Consider the following 13,143-nt stretch of genomic DNA (forward strand, 5'->3'; position numbering starts at 1 on the left):
TGTTCCATTGACCTATTTTCTTATTCTTTCACCAATACCACACTGTCTTGATTACTGTAGCTTTATAGAATATCTTGAAGTTGGGTAGAATCAGCCCTCCTTAAATATTGTATTGGCTATTTGGGTCTTTTGCCCCTCCATGTAAATGTTAGAAGTTTGCTGATATCCATAAAATAACGTGTTGGAGTTTTGTTTTTTTTAATAAATTTATTTATTTAGTTTTGGCTGCATTGGGTCTTTGTTGCTGCATGCGGGCTTTCTCTAGTTGCAGCGAGCAGGAGCTACTCTTTGTTGCGGTGCACGGGCTTCTCATTGCGGTGGCTTCTCTTGTTGCGGAGCATGGGCTCTAGGTGCGGGGGCTTCATTAGTTGTGGCGCACGGGCTTAGTTGCTCTGCGGCATGTGGGATCTTCCTGGACCAGGGCTCGAACCCGTGTCCCCTGCGTTGGCAGGCGGATTCTTAACCACTGCACCACCAGGGAAGACCCCGTGTTGGAGTTTTGATTGGGATTGCATTGAACCTATACAGCAAGTTGGGAAGAATTGACATCCTGTGTATTATGCCAGTCTCAACCTTTAGATAACCCGTGTGGTAGCTGGACCCGCCCTTGTGGTTCTTACTATGATTGCAGAACACCATCAGTAATAACCATCAAAGAACTTTAAAAAAATGTTTGTTATTTACAAGTCCTGGAAATTACATGGCACATCTGGGGGCACACAGTGAAGTCACAGGTAGAGAGAGAGAAAGCACAGACCTGGGGTTCCACTTTTATTGGGGTCAAGGTTGCAGGTCTAGGGAGGGGGCCTAGGGTTTTCAAGGCTCCCTCTGTATTGGTGAATTTAAAACATAAAAGTGGTAATTTAAGGCACAGGAAGAGAAGAAATACAAGCAGTGCAAATGGTTAGTTATTGAAATCAACCAAGATGTGTAAAACAAAGGAGTCTGGGGGAAAGATAAGGGAGGTGGCAGCCTGCCTCTTTACCTAGCCGTGTGGTTCTTACTAAGGACAAATGCTGAAGAAGTCAAGAATATGGTTAAATGAAGGCACATGGCTCTTTTCTCTAGAGTGGTGATGGGGCAGAAGGTGGGAATGGACCGAGCATTTCAGGACTGGGGCTGACTGCGGCTCAGTGTTCCGCCTTGCCCAGGGACACACCTTCCTGGGGTGCCCGCAGCTAATGACTGACTGGAGTATATAGGCTCCGTCATTTCAGTGCAATGTGGGACAACTCTGCAGGGCCATCTTAACTCCAGACCTCCCCACAGCATCAGCTGAAGCTGTTTATGAGGCCTGCATCACAGCTTGGCTTCTCCCTCAGCTAAGCCCCCTTCCTTCTCCTCCCCCCCACGGGCACTCCCTAATAAACATTCTACTCCGAGCCAGCTTCTTGCAGAACCTCTCCCACATCTGTGTGCGTGGAGAGACAGCTCATGCTCCACAGTCAGGGTTCCCTTCCCCTCTGGGAGCAAAACTGGGTATTCCCCAGTGTGAAAAGGCAGAGAGAGCAAAATAATTGACTAATTTTGAAGACTAGCTGTGGTACCTCTTAGCTGGTTATAGATGGAGGTGATGTCGAACACAAGCATAAATGAAGAGTGGTGCCCCACACAGAACAGTGGGCATTAATTCCCTAATTCCAGTAGGAATTCATATTTTATAATTTTCTAACTCAAGATAATTAGGCGAACTCCTAGTACTTTTCAAAATTCAGTGTAAATGTCACTGGTCCTGTTATTCTTTCTGTAGCTTCCTCAGAAAAGGTCTCTCTCTTCTTTCACTTTGCTTATACAGCCCTTGACATCCGTGTCATATCAAGGGGATGGGAGATAGTGGATGGGGGAGAACAGTGTGCCCTGGAGGCAGGCACAAAGGGGGTACATTGTCTGTGGAGAATTTAAGAACAATAAGAAAACAGACTAAGGGTCAGCCTGCTTTCTGTTATCACCGGGCATTGGCAATTCTAAACAGTGTCAGTAACAAAATACTCCTTCCTCCAATGAGGAGTGCTTGCCCTCCCACTCCCGTAATTCATACGCTCCTTCCTACCTCTTGGTCAACTACGACTCAGTATATACCTTAATTATGGCACTTTGTATTATACTGTTTACCCCAGACTGTGAGTTCTTTATGTCTAATTTAAGTATGGCTGATCTTTGCCCCCTCTTTGTCATCTCTGTATTATCCCTATTATAATTCCTGGCCCAAAGTAGTCACCAGTAATATTTAATTGAATGAGTAAAGGGTAGTAATTCAGTTCTTCATCTACATGTGGGAGTAGCAAGTTATTACAGAGATCATAAAGTCTTCTAGCTGTAAAGCTCAATCAGTGTCCTAAATCAATGTCATTATGATCCCCTCAAACTTGATTTTCTTTTCATTTTCCACAGTTATTAAATCAAAATTCCGCTTTTCTTGGTACCACCAGTGTATTGGAATCAATGAAGTTATGTAACAATAATAACTTAAATGTCACTAGCCCTTGTCCCCGTCTGCCTGCTCAGGACCAGACCCTATTTATTCATGTATTCATTTGTGCAATGGATAAGAATCCATATAGTAAATAAATATTGACTCCCACGTGCCAGGCACTGGGCTAGCACCTGTGACATCTCATCCAGTTACGTCTGAGAGTTCCAAGTAGACGTCTTAGCCATGATCACAGACAGAGTGAAACTTAAACACTCTTACATTTCTCTTGCTAATAGTGACCTCCTCCCATAATGAAACTTCAATGCATTATTTAATAACAATGTCTCTGACTATGAATGAGTCTTTGCAAAGACTCCTTCCAAGGGTGAGGAGAAGAGGGCAAAAAAAGAAAGAAAATTCTCTCTAGCCACTCATCACCCTTCCTTTCTCCAATCAATCCTTTACTTTATGGCCAGACTATCTTCCAATGTCTATATATAAGTTTAAGTCATCTTTCTTCATCAAATTTCATCAGTGGTTTCCTATTACTACAAAATACACCCCAAACCCCATGACATTTAAGGCTAGTTGAAGGATAAAAACATACAAATAAATGTCACAGAACCAAAATGACAAACATATGGGAACTCTCAGGCTTTTTTTCTCCCTGCCAACTGAAGAGTGGTCTGGCTTTCCCCTGCTCAGTTTTTTCTTTCCTTTTTTCTTTTGAGGAGAGTTCTCCCAGTGTCCTATGCACAGCTGCTTGTTGTTAGGTATAGTTCAGGGGCAAGAGGGAGAATGGGCCTGAGCTTAGGCATGTGCTCAGCCTACCAAGTGGTGCCAGGAGATGACGGTCCATCCATAGGTGGCAGGTTTATCTTCTTTGCACAGAACTCCTGCAGAGTTGGCTTTTGTGAATCAAAACTGGGAGAAACGATGAGAAGGCTGAACAAGAAAAGAGGAGGAAAGGTGCCAGAGAGAGGATGGCTAGGACTGAACGTGGAGTTTTTAGGGTGGTTACTGTGGGAAAGAACCAGAGCAGCTGTGGGTTGGGAGGGAACTGGATGGGGGAGAAATGGGATTTTAAGAAGTATTGCTCAAATAAAGAATCTGAGTTACTTTGAAATTTCTTTTGGTTGCCGGATGGTGTTTTCTTTGTCTGCCATAGCGTTAGAAAAATCATTTTACATTCCAGACATCACGTCTCAGTTTAATTAAGGTCTGCAGCTGCCTTCCACGTGAATGAATGTTGGGAGAAGAAATACTCTCATCTTCGCATTTATCAGCTGTTTGACCTTTTGGAAGTTAACACTTTTCTTAATTTCCATGTTTTCATCTGCAGACTAAGGTAGTAATAGCACCTGCCTCATGGAATGGTTGTGAGGATTGAGAGAAATCGTGCACATCTACAGTGCTCTCCTCAGTGTTTCGCGGAGTGTGAGTGCTCAGTGAATGATAACATCCTGTTATTGTTTATGTTGTTAGCTGGAGAAACTCAAGCAGAATCCTTGGAAGTCTCCACAAGGAAATTATGTGTCCTGGCAAGCTAGACGGGACCAAGAATAACCCTGGGGCTTTGCTGAATTACAGTGACTGGCGTCAAACCATTCTATGCCTTAGCAGTGGTTCCTGTAGTCTGTAGACACAGCATATTTTCATATCTGACTTCTAACATGTCAGATTTCCTCTAAGTAGTAGTTTCTTATGCTAAGCCTTTCATATAATTTTAGCATTTTTCTGCATCTCATTTGCTTAAGTTTGTTTTCCTTTTTCCTTCCATATTCCATCTTGTTTGCTTTCTCCTACTCAATCCCACTTCTAATAGAAGGATTTAAGGATTGCAAAGCTCCTCCAAATTTGAATTTGAGGTAAAAATATGCCTATCATCTCAGCTCCCTTCTCTATATGCCATTGCCTTCTTTCCTTCCTGCTCCCTACCCCACCCCTTAGATATTTCTCCTAAGAACAACTTGCTCCTCAAGATCTCAGCTCTTTCACCTTCAGAGGTGAAAAGGAAGTAGGCCTTTCATCAGCTGTATCAGCTCTTTTTGTTTCATAAGGAAGCAACCACAATAAAAAACAAAAACCACACTGCCTCAACACCTACTTGTAATTATAAACCAGATACAAATTAAAATAAAAGTCAAACAAACACTGGGGCAAAAGCTCCTTGAGCCAGAGTGTTCCAAAGGGACTGTCTTTCCCTTGGTTTTATTTCACGTTCTCCTAAAGCTTGTTCTTTGATTATTGAATTACAGGGTTCTGTCCTCTCATACCATTTTCAAAGGCTCAGTGTTCTTAATCTATGGCCTGAGAATACCAGCATGAGAGCTCTCTACTGGAATCATCCATGGAAGTGTTTCAAGGGGAAAAGACCCTTTATAACTATCTTAAAGACGTGTGTGTGTGTGTGTGTGTGTGTGTGTGTGTGTGTTCATATGTATAAACAGACCATTTTCTGGGAGAAGGGTCATATCTATTAGTAAGATCCCAAAGATCCCTCCAAAATTAATCACAATTGGTAGGATTTTAATCCTTCATCCAAATACTTCATTCCATTTATTTCAGTTTTGTTCCTGCTTCTCTCATTGCAGTTATATTTTCTTTTTACCCTAGTAGTTCTATACCGGCATTTTAGATCTCGAAGCAGAACTATTTCTTCCTTATTCACGATCATTTGAGAGGATTAACTCCCAGTTTAGGGCCTATGTAATAGACATTTCAATTAAAATAAACTTTTCAAAGAGCGTGGATGTGTGGTGATACAAAAGGTCGTTAAGCTTGGCTCCTGCTGTCTAGGAGTCTATAAGTAAAACAGGAAGGCATATATAGTTTTTAAAAAATGACCATCAACAGCAACCATCGCAGCAATGCGGAGTCATATGGGGGATAATGGGAAGGATAGATGAGGAATTTCTAAACCTACCCGGGAGAGTTAGGACAGACCTGTTGAAATAGGTGATATTCAGATGTATCTTGAAAGGCCTTGAGGAATTTTTATAGGGAGAACAGGTGGGAATGAGCATTCTTGGCAGGAAGGGGGACAACAGTTAGTTTGGGTGTATCTGGGGCCTGAGGTAAATGGGTCAGTGTGGTGGGACCTGTGACTGGTAGGGGACATTGGAGTCAGGTGAATGATCCCAGGTGGATGACTTGGGATTTCAGGTGAAATCATCTATGCATATATATGGGGTGTGTGTGTGTGTCCTTACATATATGCCTATCTAGAGAAAATGTACTTTGGGAGAAGTCTGCTCAGTTGTTGAGAACTTACAGGCCGTGGGATACGGGAAAACAGAAAGTGAGCAGACAGAGACCATGTGGGAATTGAGGAGTCCAGGATCTAGAAAGGCATGTCCAGGTCTGAGGTAGAGACACGGGGGCAGTTCCCTGAGACGTGAAAGAGGACCCGAAGCTGCCAGAGGGGAAAGAAGCCAACACTGCTATATACACTGATTCTATGAGCACTTTAAAATGCAACAATGAATATAGACCCTTAAACACTTCACTTTGATTGTTTAAATTGGGAGCGTTCAGCTTACTTTATCAAGAAGTATCTTGGGTTTTGTGAAGAGTATTGTGCAGAGTGCAGTGGTTTAGGTCATGCAGTTATGTTCCAAATGAAACCCTATTATTCACTGGTAAAGGTCAAATACAAAATGACTATTTTTGAAAAGGTGACTCACACATAATTCCTTTGCATTTTAATAAATAGCATGTTCATAGATACTTTATCCTGAGCATGTCTTTGGTGCCTTGGCAAATAGGGCCACATAATATTTTCACTGATAAACACATTACCGATGGCAGAGCCTATAGACCACAGAAAGCAAGACTAAACATTGTAAAGTTGTTTGTACGTTACGGCTCTCTGCGAAAGAACCAGACGTTTGTATCCTTTGCCTAGGGCTGCTTAGAGACAGTTTAGCTGTCACATAGTTACTAAATGGCCTTTTAATTTACTGTATATATCTGAACCTGAGGATAATGTTGTGAGTATTTGAGAATTGGCTTATGGACGAAGCTAAATTTGGCTGTTATCAGTGCTAAAGGGGCCAGTTTGCAGAAGAATATTTTTAAGGTGTGCCGAGATAATATATTTGAATTAAATTTAGTGGGCAGAGTATGGAAAGAGTTTGCTCTGAAAATAGCTTTTATCTAAGCCCTTTTCCATGATAAAGATAGAAAATTTTATAAGCTGGTGTTTGTTTTTCCTCCATCAGGTAATATTTACTAGTTATCTTTTTTGATGACACAGGTCTTGTTTCTTCCATTGTTACCCTTGATGATTTTGTCTAAGCATGTTGCCAGTGTATACCTTTAAATCAAGAAACCCCAGGGTCTTGCAGGCAGGAGGAAGTGTGATAATGTTTTACAGGATATAGTCACAGATTATAGGATTTGTTAGAAGTGGGGGGAGGGAAGAAACAGCCACCTGGAAGTTGCTTTCCTCCTCTCAGAGCTACAGCAGTCTGTGGAAATAGTGACCAGTACAGACAGAGAGAAGACCCCCTTCCTGAGCCCTCCTAGGTACCCCCAGGAGGACACATTTGCAGATGGGAGGTAGCAGACAGTGAACCTCTTAGAGTCTGGCCCTGCAGGGCTCTGGACATTTCTGTATGCAGACTTTTTGCAGAAAAACTGAACTGTGTTAATAATGACTATAAGGTGTTTCTCCATAGTTGGTTGTTAGTAATGACTGAAAGGTATTTAAAAAGCAGTTTAGTAGTCTGATTTGACATCTTGTCATTACCACTTAACTTAGATGCTGATCTGCTACATTGATTTTTAAAGCTTTACATATCCTTTGCATTTACATTGTTAGCTAAGAGCATTTTGTCAAAAAATTTCACCATCTGGCAATTTAATTCTTTCCAAAAGTGTCTCTTGTTTAAATACGAAACCACTGCTTACACTTTTATCTAGGAACCACTTAACTTGAACACAGTTATTTAAAATTTTTAAACTGTGGATAAACCTAGTCACATAAAATTGTAAATACTGTATACTTCAAAATATTACCACCTTCTCCTAACAAAATTTAGTATCAGCAATGTTATTGCCCTGTGTGTTAAAAAAACAAACCAAAGAAAAACCCAAAAACCAACCCAGTATCTTGTTTAGAAAGGTTTTTCTCCTAAAGACAAAGATGCCATCAATGCTAGCTCAGAAGGATCCGTTTAACAGCTGGTGTGTGGCATGCAATGCCTAAACACTTTTTACATAAAGATGGCATGAATCTAATAAATAAAAATTATTCAAATGGTCATAATTTTAAATGCAGTTAAATCAATGCATCTGGGTACATATCATTTAAAAAAATTCTCTCTTCATCCATAGCCTCATCTGGAGTTACTTAGTATGTTTGTTTTGAATCTCTGACTGCTAACCTTAATCCCATTTCTCCAGCATTCTGCTCAGCAGTTGTCCTTATATTATCATGAGGTTGTCACCAATACCGAAAGTTTAGAATTTGCTTTGAAATTTCAGGATGTTTCCCTGCTCTCAGCTCTATAAAAAAACGTATATATGTGAAAAAAAAGATTTTTAAGTTTCTCTTCAGTGCTTATAGGGAAACTGTTTACCTGAGCACTGGGGGGAGAGAGGAAGCCCTCAGGGTGTGTGTGAACAAATTCAGTATTTGGGAAGAAAGATGCCAGCTGATACTTCAGAATATTGCACTACATCACGAACGTCTGTATTGTTTGTTATATGTGAGGTGGCATAGTTTGAGAACTGCTGAAATACATAACATTGTATGACTCGACCAATTAAGAAACATTTCAGTCAAACCTGGAAGTTGGTCTGCTTTTAAAACTGGTAGGCTTTCACAAGTTCCACTGGGACAAGTTACATGCATTTCCAATCCTCTATTTAGCAGGCAGAGGAGCACCTGCAGACTTGGAAATTTGTCTCATGACCCTAATTTCTTCCCATATTTACTAAGACCAACTCATATTAAATTGCCCAACAAAACCTGAACAAGCATCAATAATATTTTCCTGTTACACAATTTGCTTTTCATTAAAGGCTACATGAAGAGGAGAAACTCAATTATTTTAAGATAAGTAGTTAGACTAGGTGGAACTCTGCACATTTGCCAGCCATCTGGTTCTGTCACAGACTCCCTAGGGATCCTGAACATGCTTGCAACTGAAAAGAATTTGAACCTGAATGACTTTTAAATTGGGACATAAAATGTGGCAACCCAGACTATGCACAGATACTTAGCAAGGACTAAGGACTCTACCGATTTTGAGGTTTGTGCTCCATGATGTTTTCTTCAGAGAGAACTAAAAGGGATTCAGACACTTTTTAATAATTGAATAAAAACTCTTTCCCTAAAATTAAACCATACCTGTAAGATATACATATAGATAGATAGACAGATAGACAGATAAAGATATATTTTAATTTTTATTGGAGTATAGTTGATTTACAATGTTGTATTAGTTTCAGGTGTACAACAAAGTGAATCAGTTATACATGTGCATTTATCCACTCTTATTTTAGATACTTTTCCCATATAGGCCATTACAGAGTATGAGTAGAGTTCCCTGTGCTATACAGTAGGTCCTTATTAGTTATCTATTTAATATATAGTAGTGTGTGTATGTCAATCCCAATCTCCCAGTTTATCCCTCCCCCTGCCCCTTATCCCCTGGTAACTGTAAGTTTGTTTTCTACATCTGTGACTCTACTTCTGTTTTGTGAATAAGTTTATTTGTACCCTTTTTTTAGATTCCACATATAGGCAATATCATATGATATTTGTCTTTCTGTGTCTGACTTACTTCTCTCAGTATGACAATCTCTAGATCCATACATGTTGCTGCAAATGACATTATTTTGTTCTTTTTATGGCTGAGTAATATTCCATTGTATATATGTACCACATCTATATATTTTAAATTATTCCAAAAAGTCTTTTGCTCTGAGTGACCTTTCTCATTTGCCAGTTTGCAGGGAAACACATTATCAGTAGTTAAATTCTTACATAAGGAAACTTCTGTAAAGAAAATCCAAAGTGTTACATAGATTAGTCTAAAGACTATAAAGTAACAAATCTCATTTTCATTGTAGACTTTTCTTTTTATTCTTTTAATTGAAATGTATTTGATATATAGCATTGTATAAATTTAAGGTGTACAACATGTTGATTTGATATATTTATATATTGTAATATGATTGTCATTGTACTGATAATACCACTATCACATTACATAATTATCATTTCTTTTTTTGTGGTGAGAATAAAATAAGATCTAGGAAAGGATTATTTTCATTTTCACATCAGACACCTCTTCATCTGTCTCTCCCTCAGTCAAGCTGCACCATTTTTGAGATCTGCAGTGAGCAGTATATGAAAGCACAGGCTGCTGGACCGTGTAGGAAGTGGAGAAGTGTGCAGGGTGTTTGATCTCAACAAACCTGCAGTTTTTCTTTATCAAAAATGTCACATGTCAGAACACAGGTGACCAAGTCCTATGTCAGAACACAGCTGACTTTGTAGTTTGTCTGGCAAACACCAATTTTAGATCTTTTAAAAATCATTAATAAGGACATTGCCTCCACGGCCTGCCACAATCCCCCATTAACTACCAAAATTGCATTTACCTCCACTAAGGGACTGCAGTCTGTGCCAACACAGGCCTAGACAACAGATGTTCCAGGATGATCATTTAAAGATGTCTCAGACTTTTCATGCATGTAATTGACAGTGATTTTGAGACAGTTGACTCTGATTTTGAATCCTAGAGGGATGAGCTCTGATCAATGGAAAAAAAGCTTCACTTGCTACAGGAAGATATGCCAAGCCAGGAAAAAAATTTTTTGGTTCAAATGTCGCTAGAATTATATATTAAGAAAATTCAAGGAGTTCAGCCCATGCAGAAAACTTCCAAAGGAACATGTACAGCATAAATCATACATTGTATTTATTTTACAATTCAGTAGGTGTTTGTAAACACAAAAGACCACAAATAGCCAAAGCAATCTTGAGAAAGAAAAACGGAGCTGGAGTAATAGGCTCCCTGACTTCAGACTATACTACAAAGCTGCAGTCATCAAAACAGTATGGTACTGACATGAAAACAGAAATATAGATCAATGGAACAGGATAGAAAGTCCAGAGATAAACCCACACACTTATGGTTACCTAATCTATGACAAAGGAGGCAAGAATGTACAATGGAGAAAAAACAGTCTCTTCAGTAAGTGGTGCTGGGAAAACTGGACAGCTACATGTAAAAGAATGAAATTAGAACACACCCTAACACCATACACAAAAATAAACTCAAAATGGATTAAAGACCTAAATGTAAGGCCAATACAATAAAACTCTTAGAAGAAAACATAGGTAGAACACTCTCTGACATAAATTGCAGCAAGATCTTTTTTGATCCACTTCCTAGAATAATGAAAATAAAAACAAAAATAAAAAAATGGGACCTAATTAAACTTAAAAGTTTTTGCACAGCAAAGGAAACCATAAAAAAAAAATGAAAAGACAACCCACAGAATGGGAGAAAATATTTGCAAATGCAGCAACCAACAAGGGATTAATCTCCAAAATATACAAACAGCTCATGCAGCTCAGTATCAAAAGAAACAACCCGAGACTCGAACCAAGATGGCGGAGTAGAAGGACGTGCTCTCACTCCCTCTTGCGAGAGCACCAGAATCACAACTGGCTGCTGGACAATCATTGACAGGATGACCCTGGACTTCACCAAGGAGGATACCCCACGTCCAAGGACAGAGGAGAAGCCACAGTGAGACGGTAGGAGGGGTGCAATCAGAGTAAGATCAAATCCCATAACTGCTGGGTGGGTGACTCACAGACTGGCGAACACTTATACCACAGAAGTCCACCCACTGGAGTGAAGGTTCTGAGCCCCACGTCAGGCTTCCCAACCTGGGGGTCCGGCAATGGGAGGAGGAATTCCTAGAGAATCAGACTTTGAAGCCTAGTGGGAATTGATTGCAGGACTTTGACAGGACTGGGGGAAACAGAGACCCCACTCTTGGAGGGCACACACAAAGTAATGTGTGCATCGGGACCCAGGGGAAGGAGCAGTGACCCTGGGGGAGACTGAACCAGACCTACCTGCTGGTGTTGGGGGGTCTCCTGCAGAGGCGGGTGGTGGCTCTGTTTCACCGTGGGGATAAGGACACTGGCAGCAGAGGTTCTGGGAAGTTCTCCTTGGCGTGAGCCCTCCCAGAGTCTGCCATTAACCCCACCAAAGAGCACGGGTAGGCTCCAGTGTTGGGTTGCCTCAGGCAAAACAACCAACAGGGAGGGAACCCAGCCCCACCCATCAACAGTCAAGTGGATTAAGGTTTTACTGAGCTCTGACCGCCACAGCAACAGGGAGGGAACCCAGCACCACCCATCAACAGTCAAGTGGATTAAGGTTTTACTGAGCTCTGACTGCCACAGCAACAGTCAGCTCTACCCCCCACCAGAGCCTCCCATCGAGCCTCTTAGATAGCCTCAACCACCAGAGGGCAGACAGCAGAAGCAAGAAAAACTACAATCCTGCAGCCTGTGGACTAAAAACCACAGTTACAGAAAGATAGAGAAGATGAAAAGGCAGAGGGCTATGTACCAGATGAAGGAACAAGAAAAAACCCCAGAAAAACAACTAAATGAAGTGGAGATAGGCAACCTTCCAGAAAAAGAATTCAGAATAATGATAGTGAAGATGATCCAGGACCTCGGAATAAGAATGGAGGCAGAGATTGAGAAGATGCAAGAAATGATTCACAAAGACCTAGAAGAATTAAAGAACAAACAAACAGAGATGACCAATACAATAACTGAAATGAAAACTACACTAGAAGGAATCAATAGCAGAATAACTGAGGCAGAAGAACGGATAAGTGACCTGGAAGACAGAATGGTAGAATTCACTGCTGCGGAACAGACTAAAGAAAAAAGAATGAAAAGAAATGAAGACAGCCTAAGAGACCTCTGGGACAACATTAAACGCAACAACATTCGCATTATAGGGGTCCCAGAAGGAGAAGAGAGAGAGAAAGGACCAGAGAAAATATTTGAAGAGATTATAGTCGAAAACTTCCCTAACATGGGAAAGGAAATAGCCACCCAAGTCCAGGAAGCGCAGAGAGTCCCATACAGAATAAACCCAAGGAGAAACACGCTGAGACACATAGTAATCAAAGTGGCAAAAATTAAAGACAAAGAAAAATTATTGAAAGCAGCAAGGGAAAAATGACAAATAACATACAAGGGAACTCCCATAAGGTTAACAGCTGATTTCTCAGCAGAAACTCTACAAGCCAGAAGGGAGTGGCATGATATACTTAAAGTGATGAAAGGGAAGAACCTACAACCAAGATTACTCTACTTGGCAAGTATCTCATTTAGATTTGATGGAGAAATCAAAAGCTTTACAGACAAGCAAAAGCTAAGAGAATTCAGCACCACCAAACCAGCTCTACAACAAATGCTAAAGGAACTTCTCTAAGTGGGAAACACAAGAGAAGAAAAGGACCTACAAAAACAAACCCAAAACAATTAAGAAAATGGTCATAGGAACATACATATCGATAATTACCTTAAACGTGAATGGATTAAATGCCCCAACCAAAAGACATAGACTGGCTGAATGGATACAAAAACAAGACCCATATATATGCTGTCTACAAGAGACCCAATTTAGACCTAGGGACACATACAGACTGAAAGTGAGGGGATGGAAAAA

The sequence above is a fragment of the Balaenoptera borealis genome (assembly GCF_965194805.1).
Source record: "Balaenoptera borealis genome assembly, chromosome: 2".
Taxonomy (NCBI): domain Eukaryota; kingdom Metazoa; phylum Chordata; class Mammalia; order Artiodactyla; family Balaenopteridae; genus Balaenoptera; species Balaenoptera borealis.